At 38.0% G+C, this 17799-nt stretch overlaps 1 protein-coding gene across 1 annotated transcript in view; it reads right to left on the bottom strand.

Moving 5' to 3' along the window:
• The window catches only part of Enpp6 (ectonucleotide pyrophosphatase/phosphodiesterase 6), a 158209-nt gene that overhangs the window by 110001 nt on the left and 30409 nt on the right, over positions 1–17799 (bottom strand). The window lies entirely within an intron of this gene.

Genomic DNA, 17799 nt, shown 5'->3' with positions numbered 1-17799 from the left:
GGATTGCTATAAATTCCAGGCCACCCCGAGACTACATAGTGAATTCCAGGTCAGCCTAGGCTAGAGTGAGACCCTACCTCAAAAAAACAAAAAACAAAAACAAAACAAAGAGAAAGAAATGCACTTCTACACCCTACTATAGTGACAACACTAAGATCACTCTTGGTACCCTTGATCTTCTCTAATTTTTCTATAGATGTATTACCACCTGATATTGATGGGTATATTTTGGGTCTCACTGTAACTTAGGCTGATCTGGAACTCACTCTGAGGTCCAGGTAGGCCTCCTTCATCAGCTTTCCAAGTGTTGGGATTAAAGGGGTCTGTCACCATGCCTAGAAAACGTTGTATTTTTTTGTATGTCTCTAGTATTTCATAAGAATGTAAGTTTTATGAGGTAGAAGACTTTGCCTTGCTTGGTTCATGTGCATATATATGGCCTAGTGGCATATATTTTCTGACCCATGAAAGGCAATAAATATTTTTTGAATAAGGGAGTGATCACTATCCATTATATATACATAGCAAACTCTATGAAAATATTGTTGAATAAATGAATGAATGAGCCAGGTTCTTTCAGAAGCTATGATACAGAATTGAACAAGACAAAGTCCCTGCTTTCATGTTACACATTTTTTTTTTCCCAAGGTAGGGTCTCACTCTAGCTCAGACTGACCTGGAATTGACTATGTAGTCTCAGGGTGGCCTCGAACTCATGGTGATCCTCCTACCTCTGTCTCCTGAGTGCTGGGATTAAAGGCGTGTACCACCATGCCCAGCTCTTGAGTGTTACACCTTTTTAATGAAAGTGAGATTGATTGTTGGATGTGAGAAGTATAAGTCATTATGGAAGCACAGGGATCTTGTTATGGTATATTTATGGTAACTTTAAAGGAGTATGTGTCCATGGGTTGAACAAACCCAGGTCTTTGTTTTCATTCATGTGCTTATGTTTCAATTCTGAAAGTCAATTCTTGGTAAACATTGTGTCTTAATCCTTTCCTAGTGGTGTCGTCTTAAGAAAGTATTAACCAAGGACGAGATCTGTGATGAAAAGCAAACATTTTCTTAAAATATCATCCCAATTCTACTTAACATAATCAATTAGTGTCCTAGCTTTGTATTCCAACCAAAGAAAGGAAATTTCTTCCATTTTTACAACTCCATAGCCCAACATTATTAAAGTGCAGAACTTGTGTTCATGGGTCACCACAGACCTGGAAGCTTTCATCCTAAAGCTATGCCTTTATCTTGACACCCTGTTTGCTAGTGCTTACTTGGGGTAACCTCCATAGGCCCTATGTAGAGTCTTCTCATTTGAGATGTAAAGCAAGCTCAGAATAAGCCACATCCACATGTGAAAATTGATGCTATGTTTGGAATGGGGTTACATGTCTTTAATCCTAACACTTGGGAAGCTAAGGCAGGAGGATTGTCACGAGTTCAAGGCTAGCCTGAGCTATAGGATGAGACCTGTAAAAATGAAAGAAAGTGAGAAGAAAAAAGATAAGAAAGGAAATTGATGCCAACTTGCTCAAGAGGTCTGAAAATTTAGAAACAATTAATTAAGCTTGAAGGAAAAACAGCTCTGATGAGGAAAGATGTAGAAAAATATATTGCTAATTAAATTAGGGAAGATTATTTTAAAATAAAGATCCCATAAGCCCACAAATGTAAGATTTGTTCTAAAGGGAAATTGGTAATGAAGGATATGATTTTAAATAGAAATTTATGGCTAAGGTTTCTAACCCTCCAAATCCTATCTGAATACGGGCCACCTTGTCTTTTTTTAAAAGCATAACTTCAAATCTAGTTAAGCCTTGAAAGGAAAATGTACAAACATAGGGTTCATATTCTAGGGTTCCTGTTCAATTTAGTGATGGAAATGTATAGGGTACACATAATCAAATAGTCTTTCTAATGGCAAAAGCAAAAGTCAGAAGATTCTAGAAAAAAGTGGAGCAAAATAATAAATTATTTTTCTTTCCTTTGGACCCCAATCCATCTTATTATTTTAGGTAACAAATTTGAGTCTGAAATGACTTTTTTTTTTTTTAGAAAAATAGTTAGATATCTCCTTAGCCTGAACTAGAACTCATATCTCTTATTTCCAGTCTGTCATGACTCTCCTCACCTGAATATCTTCAAGAAACAGATAAACGCAATTAGTCCAAAGCTGGAAAAGTAGATCCAAGATCAATGTGTGAATGAGAATGGGAAGGAATTTGATATGAAGAGATGAGCGGTTGAATTTGGCAGTGAACTGGGGAATATAAAACATGTCTAAGTAAAATATAAGGTAATCTTATTTTGGCAGAAACATTGGCTTTTTATTTCATGCTATTAAAACTTTCACATTCTCCTGCTGACCACGCAGCCACCTGGGTGTAGGAGCTGACCTAAAATAGTATATTTTCTACCCCACACCAAGTCACCTCAGGGAACTGCGTTTGTGAGGACTTTCCCAGACTCCTGGTTATAAATGGCTTAAACTCCCAAACCTAAAATTTTTTGGGTGAGATGCAAGAAATTGTGTTCAATCACCAGAGAGCTTGACCACTCACCTACCTAAAGTTTCCTATAAAGTCAAGAAGCAAAAGTTTTGTGCCTACTTACTTCTTACAACATTTGAAAAGGTTTGTAAAATACCTAATTACCATTCCTGCTTTGGATCCTACAGCATTTTGGGTTTGGTGAGGACTGACATGGGGAAAGTCAACACTTTCTTTAGGATTTTTCATCTGCTGATAGATGTGAAGTAGGACTTTTCTCTTTACTAGGTGTGAAAAAAAGAACAGCTAGAAAGTAAATGGGTTAATTAAGATGAGGGATGAGGCAGTGACAGATAGCCTTAAAACAAAAGTAAAAAGGCCTTTACTGAATTCCTAAAAAGTGTTAGAGAGTATGAGCCAGGAAGTGGGTGAATCAAACACTTGTCTCACTGGGACATGGTGCCATTCAGGTCCCTGTAACCAAGTTTAACTAAAATCAACTAATCTAAAACTGCCTATTGGTGGTATGTGTCAGTATCCCAGATGTGGATTATTAAACGAAGCCTGTTTAAACTATTTTTCACAATTGTATAGCCTTGGCCATTTGAGATAAGTAGCTAAGTGTCTGAGGTTGAATCCTCTCTTTTATACTCAACCCCCAAACTGCTCATTGTTCATATTGTCCATTGAGTCATATAAAGAGGGGCTTAAAAAGTAGTACTTCATGAGATTGCTTTGTCTAGAGGAAGCCTAGAAAGACACTATGTGTGTCTGTATGGAAAGGCATATGCCATGAGCTTATGCAACTACAAGATTGCTATTGAAGAGAAATAGATGCTTAAATGACAGCACAGGCCAGTGCCCTAAGAACCACTTCCTTGAAACTGGGAAGAAAGAAGCAGCATCATGTCACTGGAAGAGCATAGGATTTTAACTCAGGTTTTTTCAATCTACAGGTTCACAATTGTGAATAAGAAACTTAGTATCACAGCATTGTGATTTCGTCATCCATATAATGAGAATGACTGTCACTACAATACAAGTGTTTATTGTTGTGTGTGGGTGTATGTGAGTATAATATGAATGTATGTGTTTGTATGTGTGTGTATATAGGTACCTGTGTGCCATACATGTATGTGGAGGTCAGAGGACAATGGTAAGGTGCCATTCTTCACCTTTCACCTTGTTTGATGCCAGATTTTTCACTGTTCTTTGTATTAGGTATTATGTAATATGGTTACTTTGTATACCATAAGCTCCTGGCAGATTCTCTTCTCTTGGCCGTCCTTCTTCTAGCAGTTATGCTGGGATGACAGATGTTCACTACAATATCTATTATCACTATTGTTATTATCATTATTGTCAGGCATGATGGCCAAATGGTAAGGGGTCAGTCTCATAAATTATCATTGCTATTTGTTTTATTCTTTGTTGTTGTTATTGAATGTACTTTATTTATAGACAATGTTTACACAGGTGTATATTGTATACATGCCCAAGTAGCTTATCCACTGGCCATCTCCCCAGCCCTCTTAAAGGGTTCATATGAGGATTATGTTGGATTGTACATTGTACTGAGCATGGCACAATGCCCAGTACACATGTAGGAAATGTACATCCTGCTCCCTACTTGACCGAATCTGGCTTCTTGTAACAAAGAAAAACAATATAAATAGACAACAGACAATAGAAGCATAGACCATTAATTATAATATAGAAGACAATAGACAATAGAAGCATTGACCATTAATTGTCCTCTGAGTTTCAGGTGCTACCAGCCAGAAGGAGCACAACAAAATGCAGGCTGATAGAGGAGACTTGCAGAGTCCATATTCTGGTCCTGACATACTCAATTTCTGGCTAGTTGATATCAGACAAGGAATTTAACATTTCTAGAGTTAAGTTCTCTCCTCCACAAAATATCTTTTAATAACTCCCAGACATAAATATTGATTGACTTCACCAAGATTAGAAAGGAAGAATTAGCTGTCTTTATTTGCAAAATGTTACATATTTTTATATACAGAAAATACTAAGAAATTCATAAGGAATATTTAAATTAACTCAGAAAAGAAGCCAGACACAAGATAAACACTAGAATATCAGTTGCATTTTATATGCTTCAAAAATTTTAATTAGGAAAATAATTCCATTCATAACATCAAAAAGAATAAAATATGTAGATATATTTCACAAAAGAAATGCAAGACTGGCATAATGAAATTATAAAGCATTGTTCTAAAACTGCAATAAGTGGAAACACATCACATGTTCATAGATTAGAAGATTTCTTATATGAAGGTGATAATATTATCATAATGGGTCTATAGATTAATATACAATCCCTATGATAATTTTGACTGGCTCCTTAGTATAAACTGACAAAGTCATTCTAAAATTTATAAGAAAATTCAAGTTATTAAGAATAGCCAAAACAATTCTCAAAAAGAATAAAATCAGAGGACCTAGACACACCAATTTAAAAACCAACTACAGGGCTGAAAATATTGCTTAGTGGATAAGGCATTTGCCTGCAAAGCTTAATGACCATAGTTTGATTCCCCAGTACCAACATAAAGCCAGATGCATAAAGTGGTGCATGCATCTGGAGTTTGTTTGCAGTGGCTAGAGGACCTGGTATCACCATTCTCTCTGTCTCTTTTGTCTCCAGCTCTCTCTGCTTAAAAATAAATAAAAGATATTTTTAAAATAGTTAATCTTTAAAAAAAATCAACTACAAAGCTGTATAGCATTTATACCAATATGATCTTTGCATAAAAATACATAATATATGTGGAGTATATAAAGAATAAAATTGAAAACCCCAAAATAAACATTAATGATTATGTTAAATTGGTTTTTGACCAAAAACTCAATGGAAAAAACAAGGTATGCTGGGACCATGAGTCACAAACCTAAATGTACTAAAAATAGAAAATTCTTAGAAGAAAATATACAGATACAATATATAAGACACAAATATAGAGATCAATAAAGTCAAAAGTAACCCACAACCTAGGCTATAAGTCATATATCTCATAAAGAAATTATATCTGAAATATATAAAAATAAAGAACTCCCATGTCTAAAGGACAATCCAATTTTGAAAAGGGATAAAGTATTTGAATAGGCATGTCTACAAGAAGTTACTGAATACCTAAAATGAATGAACTTCAAAAGTAGCATGTTTTGGGCCAGAGGAATGGCTTAGCGGCTAAGGTGTTTGTCTGCAAAGCCAAAGGACCCAGGTTCAATTCCTCAGGACCCATGTCAGCCAGATGCACAGGGGGCACACATATCTGGAGTTCATTTGCAGTAGCTGGAGGCCTGGAGCACCCATTCTCTCTCTCTCTCTCTCTCTCTCTCTCTCTCTCTCTCTCTCTCTCTCTCTCTCTCTCTCTCTGTCAAATTCAAATAAATAAATAAATAAATAAATAAAGTATTTTATAAAAGTAGCATGTTTAGTGAAACAAGCCAGACACAAAAGAATGGTGTGTATAAAATTCTGTTTAAATGAAATGGTGAGCAAAGGCAAATGAATTATTGGTTGTCTAAGGCTGGTAGTAGGAATAAGGAACAACTACATGGCATAAAGTTTGTTTTGGATGATGGAAAGTGCTAAAATCACATTGTGTGAATAATTAAAAATCCTATAAATATGCTAAAATTAATGAAGTATGCAGTTAACAAAAATGGAACTGTGGTGTGAAAATTATACCACAACTTCCAGGAAAGATGGTAGTATGGGAGCCAGGCAAAACAAGCCTAGGAGGGATTTAAGCAAAACCACAGTAAAATACACTCTACTTCTTAAAAGTGAAGAGTATAGGTTATTATTACACATGGCAGAGAAGCAGGAAAAACCAAGATCCATCAGAAAGGAGGAAAACAGCCAGAATCCCACTGAGGTGCTTGTGGCCCACCGATCCACACAATCCACACACCTGCCTGGCACCACCCTGCCTGGTGCCAAGCAACAGCAGCAGCAGAGAACAAATAAGGAGATTTTCCAACCTCATCAGCCTCCTTGCAAAGTCAAGAAATCTGAAGGAAAGACAGCTGAGACAAGGCAAGAAACACTCTTCAAAGGCATACAATTTGTAATTGAAGAGATCAAGTTTACTATTTGCATATGATATAATATCTATACATAAAGGACCTTAGGGACTCTACCAGCAAACTGTTAGCACTGATAAGCACTTTCAGCAATGTAGCAGGATACAAAATAAACACACAGAAATCAGTAGCTTTCCTATTTGCTGAAAACAAACATGAGGAGGTTGAAATGAGGAACCTCTTACATTCACAATTCTCTCTCTCAAAAAAAAAAAAAAAAAAGTTACCTTGGAATAAACTTAACCAAGGAAGTGAAGGATCTCTACAATGACAACTTGAAAATACTCAATCAAGAAACTCCAAAAGTCACTAGGAAATGGAAAGACATACCATGCTCATGGAATGGAAAAATCAATCTTGTGAAAATGCCAGTCTTATCAAAAGCAATCTACACAGTTAAAGCAATCCCCATTAAAATTCAAATGCCATTCTTCACAGAAATAGAAAACAAAATCCTAAAATTCATAAAAGCACAAAAACCTTGAATAGGCAAAAACAATTTTGGGCAACAAAAATAAGGCTGGTGGTATCACCATACCCACTTTTAAGCTATATTACAAAGCCATAGTAACAAAAACGGCATGGTATTGGCACAAAGACAGACATGTATATCAATGGAACAGAATATAGGATGCAGATGTTAATCCAGGAAATCACAGCCATCTTGATTTTTGACAAAAATGCAAAATATATTTATTGGAGAAAAGATAGCCTTTTCAAAAAGTAGTGTGTACAGAGAAAAATCAACTCCTACCAAATCAGAGATCCAGAGCCTCAGAGGCCCCAACACCTCATCACTGAAGCAGACCAAAAATGAACCCAACATGGTCCAGGGTAATTTTGTGGAAGAGGGGGTGGAAAGAATGTCAGAGCCACATGTTGGGTCAGGATATGCAGAGACATTTATCATACCAATAACTGTGGGCTAACTCCACAATGCATGACCCATATACCTCAACAAGGAGGGGCCAGTGGGGAAGGGGTAGGTCATGGATGAGCCTAATAATGGTTCCAAATTTCCTGTATTTGCTGAATAGAAAACTAATATATGTGTGTGTGCAGTGTGGAAAACTGGATATCTAGAAGGATAGAAAGGATGAAGAAGGATGTAAATAGATCCTTGTCTTTTTCCATGCATAAGAATCAAGTCCAAATGGATCAGCAACCTTAATATCAGACCTAAAACTCTGAAATTGCTAGAGGAAAAGGCAAGGGAATCCCTTCAACATATTGGCATAAGCAATGACTTTTTGAATTGTTCAGAAAATAAAACCACTGATCAACTACTGGGATCTCATGCAATTGCAAAGCTTTTGTTCAGCAAAAGACACTGTGAATAGAGCAAAGAGACAACATACAGAATGGGAGAAAATTTTTTGCCAGCTACATATCTGACAGGATTAATATCCAGAATATGCAAAGATTCAAAAAACAGAACAATAAGATATCAAACAACCCAATTAAAAATGGGCTATGGAACTAAATAGAGAGTTCTCAACAGAATAAATACAGATAACATATAAACATCTAAAAACGTGTTCTACATCTTTAGCCATCAGGGAAACATAAAAGTACTGTGAGTTTCTATCTCACATATATCAGAATGGCTACCATCAAGAAAACAAATGACAATAAATGTTGATGAGGATACAGAAAAAGTGGAATCCTTCTACACTGTTGGTGGGAATGTAATATGGTACAGCCATTGTGGAAATCAGAGTGGAGGTTCTTGAGACAGCTGAAAAGAGATTTACCACATGATGCAGCTATAACACTGCTAGGCATATATCCTAATGACTCTTCTCTTCTACCTTAGAGATACTTATACAACCATGTTTATTGCTGCTCTATTCAAAATAGCTATGAAATGGAACCAGCCTAGATGTTCATCCAAAATGAATGGATAATAAAGATGTGGTCCATTATACAATGGAGCTCTATTCAGTGGTAGAGAAAAATGATATTATGAAATTTGCAGGGAAATGGGTGGATCTGGAAAGGATTACATTAAGTGAGGTAACCTAGGCCTTGAGAGCCAAATATCACATGTTCTTTCTCATATGTGGATCCCACCTACAAATGTATAGACTTGTGTGTGAGCTGGAACCAAAATCAGTAGCAGAGGCCCATAAGCTAGAAAAAGTCTATAAGGGAGGGAAGATAGGGAAGAACTTAAGGGTATAGCATTGTATATATATAAGTAGAAGAACAGATTACAGGGAGGTGAAAGGCCTAAGCAAGGCCAGGGGAAGAGATTGTGTAAAAGAAGGGTGGGAGGGAGGGTCAATCAATATTCAAGATATTTTGAAGAAGACACAAGAAAACCTACTTTTTTGAATAATGGCACATCCAGAAGCTATAGATTATTACTAGAAAATTTTCAGTGCCAGGTATGGGATACCTTCCAGTGAGTCACTAGCCAGGGAGGTTCCTGTTGCCTCCAAAACATCAGAGGCTATTGCCAATGTCCTTGGTTTCCCTTGAAAAACAGAAGGTAATACCCTATTGCTAAAGACTTCACATGTCTGAGTGGCAAAGTCACTGAGAAATCAAAGTGGTGCTGAGCAAAAATCCTTGTAAATCAGTGAACTGAAAGCTGGAAAAAGCTGTACTACATGCAGCCATATGGGAGACAGAAGTCATCAGCAGTGAAAACAGTGGACACTGGAAGCCTCAAGTTCATACAGACAGACCAAATGACCAATGGGGCATATCTGCTCTGGGGTAAACCAACTACTCTTTAATTGGACTGAAGGCCCACTCTATGGGAGGGAATACATGCCTGGTACCAAAAACCTAATCAAAAGCCTATGGCTGGGAAGGTCATGAGCCTTAGGTATATAAGGAACTAGGAGGCAAAATAGAAGAAATAGTTGGAGAGCTTAAATGTTTCAATAAGTTCAAAAGTTTCTGTGAACAGAACATGAGGAAACTGTGGGGTACCCTTAAACATCCTAACATTCAGATCATGGGAATACCAGAACGGGAAGAAATTCAAGCCAAAGGCATGGAGAATTTATTTCACCAAATTATTGAAGAAAACTTTCCCACTCTCTCAAAAGAAAGGCTCATTAAGTTATAAGAAGCTAACAGAACTCCAAACAGGCTGTACCAAAGCAGAAACTCTCCAAAACATATTGTCATTAAGACTTTAAACAATGATATCAAAGAGAAAAACCCAAAAGCAACTAGGGAAGAATAGCACTTTACATTTAAAGATAAGCCCATCAGAATTACTTCAGACTTCTCAATGGAAACCCTAACAGCCAGAAGGGCCTAGAATGGAACACTGAAAAGGTGTGGTTTCCAACCCAAAGTATTCTACCCAGCAAAAGTATCTCTCATAATAGATAGTGAAAGAAAAACCTTCCATGATAAAACTAAGCTTTACAACTATATAAACACAAAGCCAAACCTTCAGAGAGTACTTCAGGAAATTCTCCACACAGAAGAATCAAATAACCAACCTTAAGTGCCTACAAGAAGCAAATCACAATAACCAAACACACAGAAGGTGCAAACAAGTAAAACGTCCAAGAAAATACCAGACCTCATAAGCAACATCATATGGCAGGGATCAAATCATACCTTACAGTCATTACCCTAAGTATTAATAGCCTTCATTCACCCATCAAGAGACATAAGCTAACAGGGTGGATCAGAAAATTAGACCCCTCAATCTGTTCTCTTCAAAAAACCCACCTTGCCACTAAAGACAGACACCTCCTCAGGGTAAAAGGGTGGAAAATGATATTCCAAGTAAATGTGAATAAGAATCAAGCAGCCATACCTATATTAATATAGGATAAAATAGACTTCAAACAAAATGTAATCAAAAAAAGATAATCAAGGGAATGATCCACCAAGAGGATATCACAATCATTAATATTTATGCACCAAACACAGGGGAACCACAATTCATAAAACAAAACCTATTTGACAATAAACAGAAATAACCAACAACACCATCATAGCTGGGGACTTCAACACTCCATTATCAACAATAGATAGATCATCCAATGAGAAAATCAACAGGGAAGTGAGAGAGCTCAACACAACCATAGAACAATTAGACCTAATGAACATTTATAGAACAGTCTACTCCAAATCCACAGACTACTCATTCTTCTCAGCTTCCCCTGGAATCTTCTCTAAAATAGATCAAATACTTGGTCACAAAGCCTGCTTCCATATATTTAGGAAGATTGACAATTTGCTGCATGATATCAAATCACAATGTTGTATTGGTAGACATTAACAACAAAAGATGCACCAGGAATCCGATCAGCTCCTGAAAACTGAACAACACACTTTTAAATAATAAATAGGTAGTGGATGAAAGAAAAAGTGAAATTTCAAAATTTCTAGAAATGAACAGCAATGAGAACACATTGTATTGAAAATTATGGGATACAATGAAGGCAGTCCTTAGGGGAAAATTGATAGCATTAAATGCCTTCATACCAAAAACAGAGAGATCCCAAATCAGTAACCTAACCATCCACCTAAAGGCACTGGAAAAGCAAGAAGAATCCACCCAAAAGGCTCCAGACAGAAAGATAATTAAGATCAGAGCAGAAATTAATGAATGGGAAACTAAGAAAACAATTAAGAAAACTGATGAAACAAAGAGCTTGTTCTTTGAAAAAATAAACAAAAAAAGAAAAAATAAACAACTTTGACAAACCCTTGGCCAATTTGATCAAGGAAAAAAAGAGATGCTTCAAATTAACAAAATTAAAAATGAAGAAGGAGTCTTCTGGCCAAGAGGGCAACCACCTAGCTGTGCTGCAAATCCCAGGGAAAGAAAGGCAAGACATTAAGGGTACACTGGGACTTTTAGGTCAGTGAAATATCCAATAGACTGTCAGTGACAGGGTACAGAGGGGGGTAAAACAGGGAATTGCAGATCCCTTTGCGGGCGGGTAGCCCATCCCTACCCCCAAATAGCCACCATGTCTGCTGCTGCTGCTGTAGCACACAGATCAATCCCTGCATGTGGAGGCGTAGACTGCTCTGCATACTTGCCCATCTACAGCTCCAGCCACCGTGCGTTCAGCAAATCCTGGCAATAACAGGGAATCCCTGATTCCCTTAGGAGCAGGTAGCCCACCTCTCCCTGTATCCACAGCACAGCTGCAGTCAGATCAACAACGCATCAAAAGCATTATCCACCTTGACCAAGTGGGATTCATCACAGGAACATGGGGGTGGTTCAACATATGGAAATTTATCAATGTAATACACCACATAAACAAGGTTAAACATAAAAACCACATGATCATTTCAATAGATGCAGAGAAGGCCTTTGACAAGATACAACAACAGTTCATGATCAAAACATTGGAGAGAATTGGCATAGGTGGTGCATATCTTAACATAATAAAGGCAATATACAAAGCTCCAAAGGCCCAAATAATTCTTAATGGAGAGAGACTGGAGGAATTCCCATTAAGATCAGGAACAAGACAGGGTCGTCCACTCTCACCTCTGCTTTTCAATATAGTACTGGAAGTCCTAGCTTAAGCAATAAGACAGAAGAAGGAAATAAAAGGGGTACAATCTGGAAAAGAAGAAGATAAGGTAGCTCTATTTGCTAATGACATGATTGTATATGTAAGAAACCTGAGAGACTCCATCCCAAAAGTCCTTAAGGTGATTAACTCCTGTAACAAAGTAGCATGATACAAAAATCATTGCACAAAAATCAGTAGCCTTTCTATAGGCAAATGACAAAGATACAGAGAAATGAATAAGGGACATAGTCCCATTTTCAACAGCAATAAAACAATAAAATACCTTGGAATAACGTTAACCAAGTAAGTGAAAGGTCTATACAACAAAAACATAAAAACACTACAAAAAGAAATTGAGGAGGACTTGAGAAGATGGAAAGACCTCCCATACTCCTGGATAGGCATAATTAACATTGTGAAGATGACAATCCTACCAAAGGCAATATACAGATTTAATGCAATTCCAATTAAAATCCCTACAGTGTTCTTCACAGAGATAGAAAAAATGGTTTCAAATTTCATATGGAAAAGAAGAAGGCCTCAGATATCCAAACATATCCTCAACAAAAGAAATACCTCTGGAGGCATCACCATACCTGATCTAAAGCTATATTACAAAGCCATAGTAATAAAAATAGCATGGTACTGGCATAAAAGCAGGAGTATAGACCAATGGAATAGACTTGAGGACCTGTATTTTGTGTTAAGGAACTATAGCTACTTGATATTTGACAAAGGCCAGAACAATATAGGCTGGAAAAAAAGACAGTATCTTCAACAAATGGTGCAGGACAAACTGGATAACCATATGCAAGAAACTGAAACTTGATCCACACATTTCACCATGCACTACACTCAAGTCCAAATGGATCAAAGCCCTCCACATAACACCAGAAACACAAATACTACTGGAAGAAAATTTAGGAAGTACTTTCCATGATATAAGAATGGAAAAAGACTTCCTGAACAAAACCATAGTAGCTCACGATCCTAAACAGTCACTCAACCAGTGTGACCACATGAAGCTGAAGAGTTTCTTTACAGACAAGCCTACAATAAGCAAAGCCAATAGATTACCCACAGAATGGGAGAAAATATTTGTGGGTTATCCAACTGATACAGGCCTAATCTCTAGAATCTTCAAAGAACTCAAAAAGTAAACAGTAAGAAGTCAAACACCCCACTCACAAAATGGGGCAAAGAGCTGAACAGGCAGTTCGCAGAGGAAGAAATGCTAATGGCAAACACACACTTAGGAAAATGTTCATCTTCCCTAATCATCAGAGAAATGCAAATTAAAACAACTATGAGATTCCAGCTTACCCCAATAAGGTTAGCAAACATCAAAATATCAAATGAAAATAAATGCTGGTGAGGATGTGGAGAGGTAGGAACACTCATCCACTGTTGGTGGGAATGTAGGATGGTGCAACCACTTTGGAAAGCAATATGGATACTCCTGAAAAAGCTGACTATAGAGATACCAACAGACCCAGTGATTCCCTTACGGGGCATCTACCCTAAAACCTTCAAACCACAGGCCAGAGAGATTTGTTAAACCATGTTTTTAGTGGCTCAATTCATAATAGCTAAGAGCTGGAATCAACCCAGATGTCCATCACTAGAAGAATGGATAACTAAGATGTGGTATATCTACACAATGGAATTCTATACAGCAGTAAGTAAAAATGACACAATGAAATTTGAGGAAAAATGGTTGAACCTGAAACAGATCATTCTCAGTGAACTTACCCAATCACAGAAAGAATATTGCCATATAGTGTCATTCATCTATAGCACCTGCTCCCCATTATCAAGCTACCACCAATCTTGGGCTGCCAGAGGGCTTACACCTATTAAATTCTCTATTAAAAAGTAAAGGTGGGCTGGAGAGATGGCTTAGCAGTTAAGCGCTTGCCTGTGAAGCCTAAGGACCCCAGTTTGAGACTCGGTTCCCCAGGTCCCACGTTAGCCAGATGCACAAGGGGGTGCACGCATCTGGAGTTCATTTGCAGAGGCTGGAAGCCCTGGCGCGCCCATTCTCTCTCTCTCCCTCTATCTGTCTTTCTTTCTGTGTCTGTCGCTCTCAAATAAAAAAAAAAATTAAAAAAAAACTGTAAACAAAAAAAAAAAAGTAAAGGTTATCTCATTTGTCTCATTTGTCAGGTGCTAACTTACACTCCATTGGAGCATATGCTTATTTTTCAGATAGATGCAGATCCTATGGAGAGAACCACCCATCATACCTTAAAAGGGCCCCGGCTGAAACCAAGAATAATTGGTGAAACAAGCAATGGTGCTATTTTCTTGGTGAACTGGGTTCCAGCACAAGGGTGAAGGAGATCACCACAGGGAAAAATCAACTCCTACCAAATAAGATATCCAGACACACAGAGGCCCCCAACACCTTATCACTGAAGCAGACCAAAAATGATCCAACCTGGCTCAGGGAAATTTTGTGGAAAAGAGAGTGCCAAGAACATCAGAGCCAACATTAATTTGACCATTTCCTACCATTTTTAAGTGAACACTTCAGTGGTATCCATCACATCACCACTTTCTACCTCTAGAATCTTTACCAACACATACCCAAACCTGTGCCACTGAGTGATACCCCGACTCTAACTGAGAACTCGGAGGAGTTCACTAAACACTCTTTCCACCCCTATCCTAGTCTCCCAGTACCCAACACTCTTCATTTGATCTCTGAATTTGGCTATTAAGTAACTGCAAGTAGAACAATACAGCATTTGTATACCAGAAATTGGTTGCCTTGTGGAATGTTTCTCAAGGCTCACTCACAATATTTCGGTCACTTTTATTGCTGCTGGAACCAGATACCTGGAAAGAAGCAACTTAAAGAAGGATTTATTTTAGTTAGGGTGAGGAGATATAGTATATCATGGTAAAAAATAAAACAAAATAAAAAGATAAAAAGACATGGTGGCTAGCAGCTAGCATGGTAGCAGAAACATGCAGCTGAGACTTCTCACATCTTGCTGACCAGGAAACAGAAAGATGGCTGGAGGTAGTGTCAGTTTATAAATTTCAAGCCCACCCCATCCCACCCAAGTGTCCTGCTTTCCATATCTAGACTTCATCTGCTAAAGGTTCTGCAACATCCCCAAACAGCATAACTAGCTGAAGAATAAATATCAAACATATAAGCCTGTGGGAGACATTTCATATCTAAAACAAAATACATAGATTTAGGGTTAAAGAATATAGAGCAATGCAATATATCTTGTATACCCAAGTTGTAGAGTTGGGTCCATTTTACCACAGATTAACCATTAATCTTAACATAAGACTAGCTACTATTCTTTCTTATTTTGATATGTTTGAAGAATTACTTCAAATATAATCAGGCTTGTCAGTTCCTTGGCATGGGGTATATGAGATTCTTGCCCTCAGGTTCATTGTGGCAGAAAGGACTTGACTTGCAGACTATCATTGTCATTCTAGATTCAGGCATCTTTCCTTAGATTAATGAATCTGCATGGCTCAGCATAGCCAAGTAATGTCCTCAAAGTTCAGCTCTGGTCCCCAAGCCCTCCTCACAATTCCCATCTCTGCCACTTGGTTTGGTTTTGTTGTCCATCTGCAAAGTCCTTTCCTCCAGGCTTTAGTCAATTCTCACCCCAGGAATCCTTCCTACCTCTCCATATGCTCACAGAGATGGTGTCTGCTTCCCTTGTGTATATTTTAGTCTGTCCTATGATTATATTTATTTCAACCCAGATTTAATTGTTCCAACTTCATTGCAAGTCTGTCTGAGACAGAGGCCATGTCCTGGTCATCTTTAAAACAGCATTTCTCACACAGTAGATGGTGAGTATGTTAATGGACAATGCTCATGTATGAGCATACTGTACAAACATGTATTAACACCACATGGTAATATAATTACTGGCATCTGCAGCTCAGGCAGAAAGTAGAAGAGCTGAGCTTATAAGTGGATAAAAATGAGATCTCAAGGCACTATCCAACTCTGAAATTCTTCAATCTATAGCCTTTCAGAAGAAGGAAATCTTACTTTGGCTTGGAAAAGTGGAATTGGGGAGATGGCTCAGAAGATAAAGTTCTTGACTCACAATGGTGAGGACTAGAGTTTGGATTTCCAGCACCCACATTAATGTGAAGTAGTTGTACTTCTAACACTCATGAGGTAGGAGGTAGCAACAGGAGATCCCCAGGACTAGCTGAAACAGTAAGCTCTGAGTTCACATAACAGACTCTTCCAGTAAAATAAAGAGAATAGTGATTAAGAAAACACTTTACATCAACCTCTGGCTTTCACACACACACACATGTGCTGACACACACACATGCACACATATACCACATACCCATATACATGCAAAAGACAAGAGAGCCATTCACATAGAGAAAGCTGAGGCTGTGCTGTGTGAATGAGGAAGACTTGTGGAGATCCTTATAGAAGCAATGCAAAGGGAAGGATTGAGAGACTGGGGAGGCCTCCAATAAGAGTGAAAAAGGCAAGGGTGTAAAAGGAAAGTGGAGAGGCCATCATATTCCATTCCACTAGGGCTTTCACTTCTGACCCGCAACAGGACCCTGCCATTTCCCTTATTTTAAGGTTAGGAATTAATCTGATGTCCACTGACATTCATTTTCAGGACACTCCAGCTGACCAAGCAGTTGCAAAGAGCAGTCAAACCTGTAGCTGGGAACTGGGTAACTGAAAACACATTTATTTTCACTTGATTCCTTTATTTTTTGTTAGATGTTCTAACACGTTTGCACATGCTGAGAGTAAATTCTTTGTAATGTGAATTTCTTATCTGTTCCATCAGAACTTGAATAGATTACACAAGAAGCAAGCAAAATTATAGCCAGCCTTTAATTATTATCCATAGCATAAGGAAATAGGGAAGATAGCTGAGCCCAGTTACCATAGTCAACCTTCTGAAGGGTTCCACTTCCTTCTGGCCTTATATTCAATGAAATATATCCACACCTACTGCTTTCAATCTTATTTTTATTTAATCACATACACTCTTCTGTGAGGGAGGGGATATTCATGGGATGAAGAAAAGAAGTAATAGCAGCCCAGAGAATGCTAGCCATGGGTGAGTGCATAGAGTAATACTGGGACTTTAAGAAAAGCGATCACTTAACATCTAGAGGAACTAGGAATATATTCCTAGGCTTCCACTCCTGATCATAGAGGAGGCCCAACCCAATTTAGACACCATACTTGGTATGGTCATACCCTCAGTTAGCTCTTGGACCTGAACTGAAGGCCTCAGTGTTCTGCTCAATGAGACATTCACCAGCTCTTCTAAAACCTTTTCTGCTTTTTTTTTTTTTTTGTAAGTTTTGGGATTCTGTTTATCTTTGGGAGATATTTTAGATATGAATAGGGTAGATTTTGTTGCACATCCCCAACATTATTCACATGGTTTTGGTATTATACCCTACACAAGTAAATGTATGCTAAAAGGATAATAAAATGTACAGAGAAGGATTTCATGGTTAGGGGCAAGCCCAGGAGGTAAATGTGCAAGGGAAAGGGCCAGGCTGGGAGTAACTGAACCCTGAAATCAGGTCTTCCTACAAAGTCCAGCAAAAGCCAGTAAAGGCTCAGGGCCCTCAGAAGTCCAGATGATAGGCTGAATATGATGTTCCTTTTGGCTAGGGGTGAGAAGGAC

The sequence above is a fragment of the Jaculus jaculus genome, chromosome 1, assembly GCF_020740685.1.
Source record: "Jaculus jaculus isolate mJacJac1 chromosome 1, mJacJac1.mat.Y.cur, whole genome shotgun sequence".
NCBI classification, from domain to species: domain Eukaryota; kingdom Metazoa; phylum Chordata; class Mammalia; order Rodentia; family Dipodidae; genus Jaculus; species Jaculus jaculus.
The sequence above is the reverse complement of the archived record's forward strand: the minus strand, read 5'-3'. Positions and strand labels throughout refer to the sequence as shown.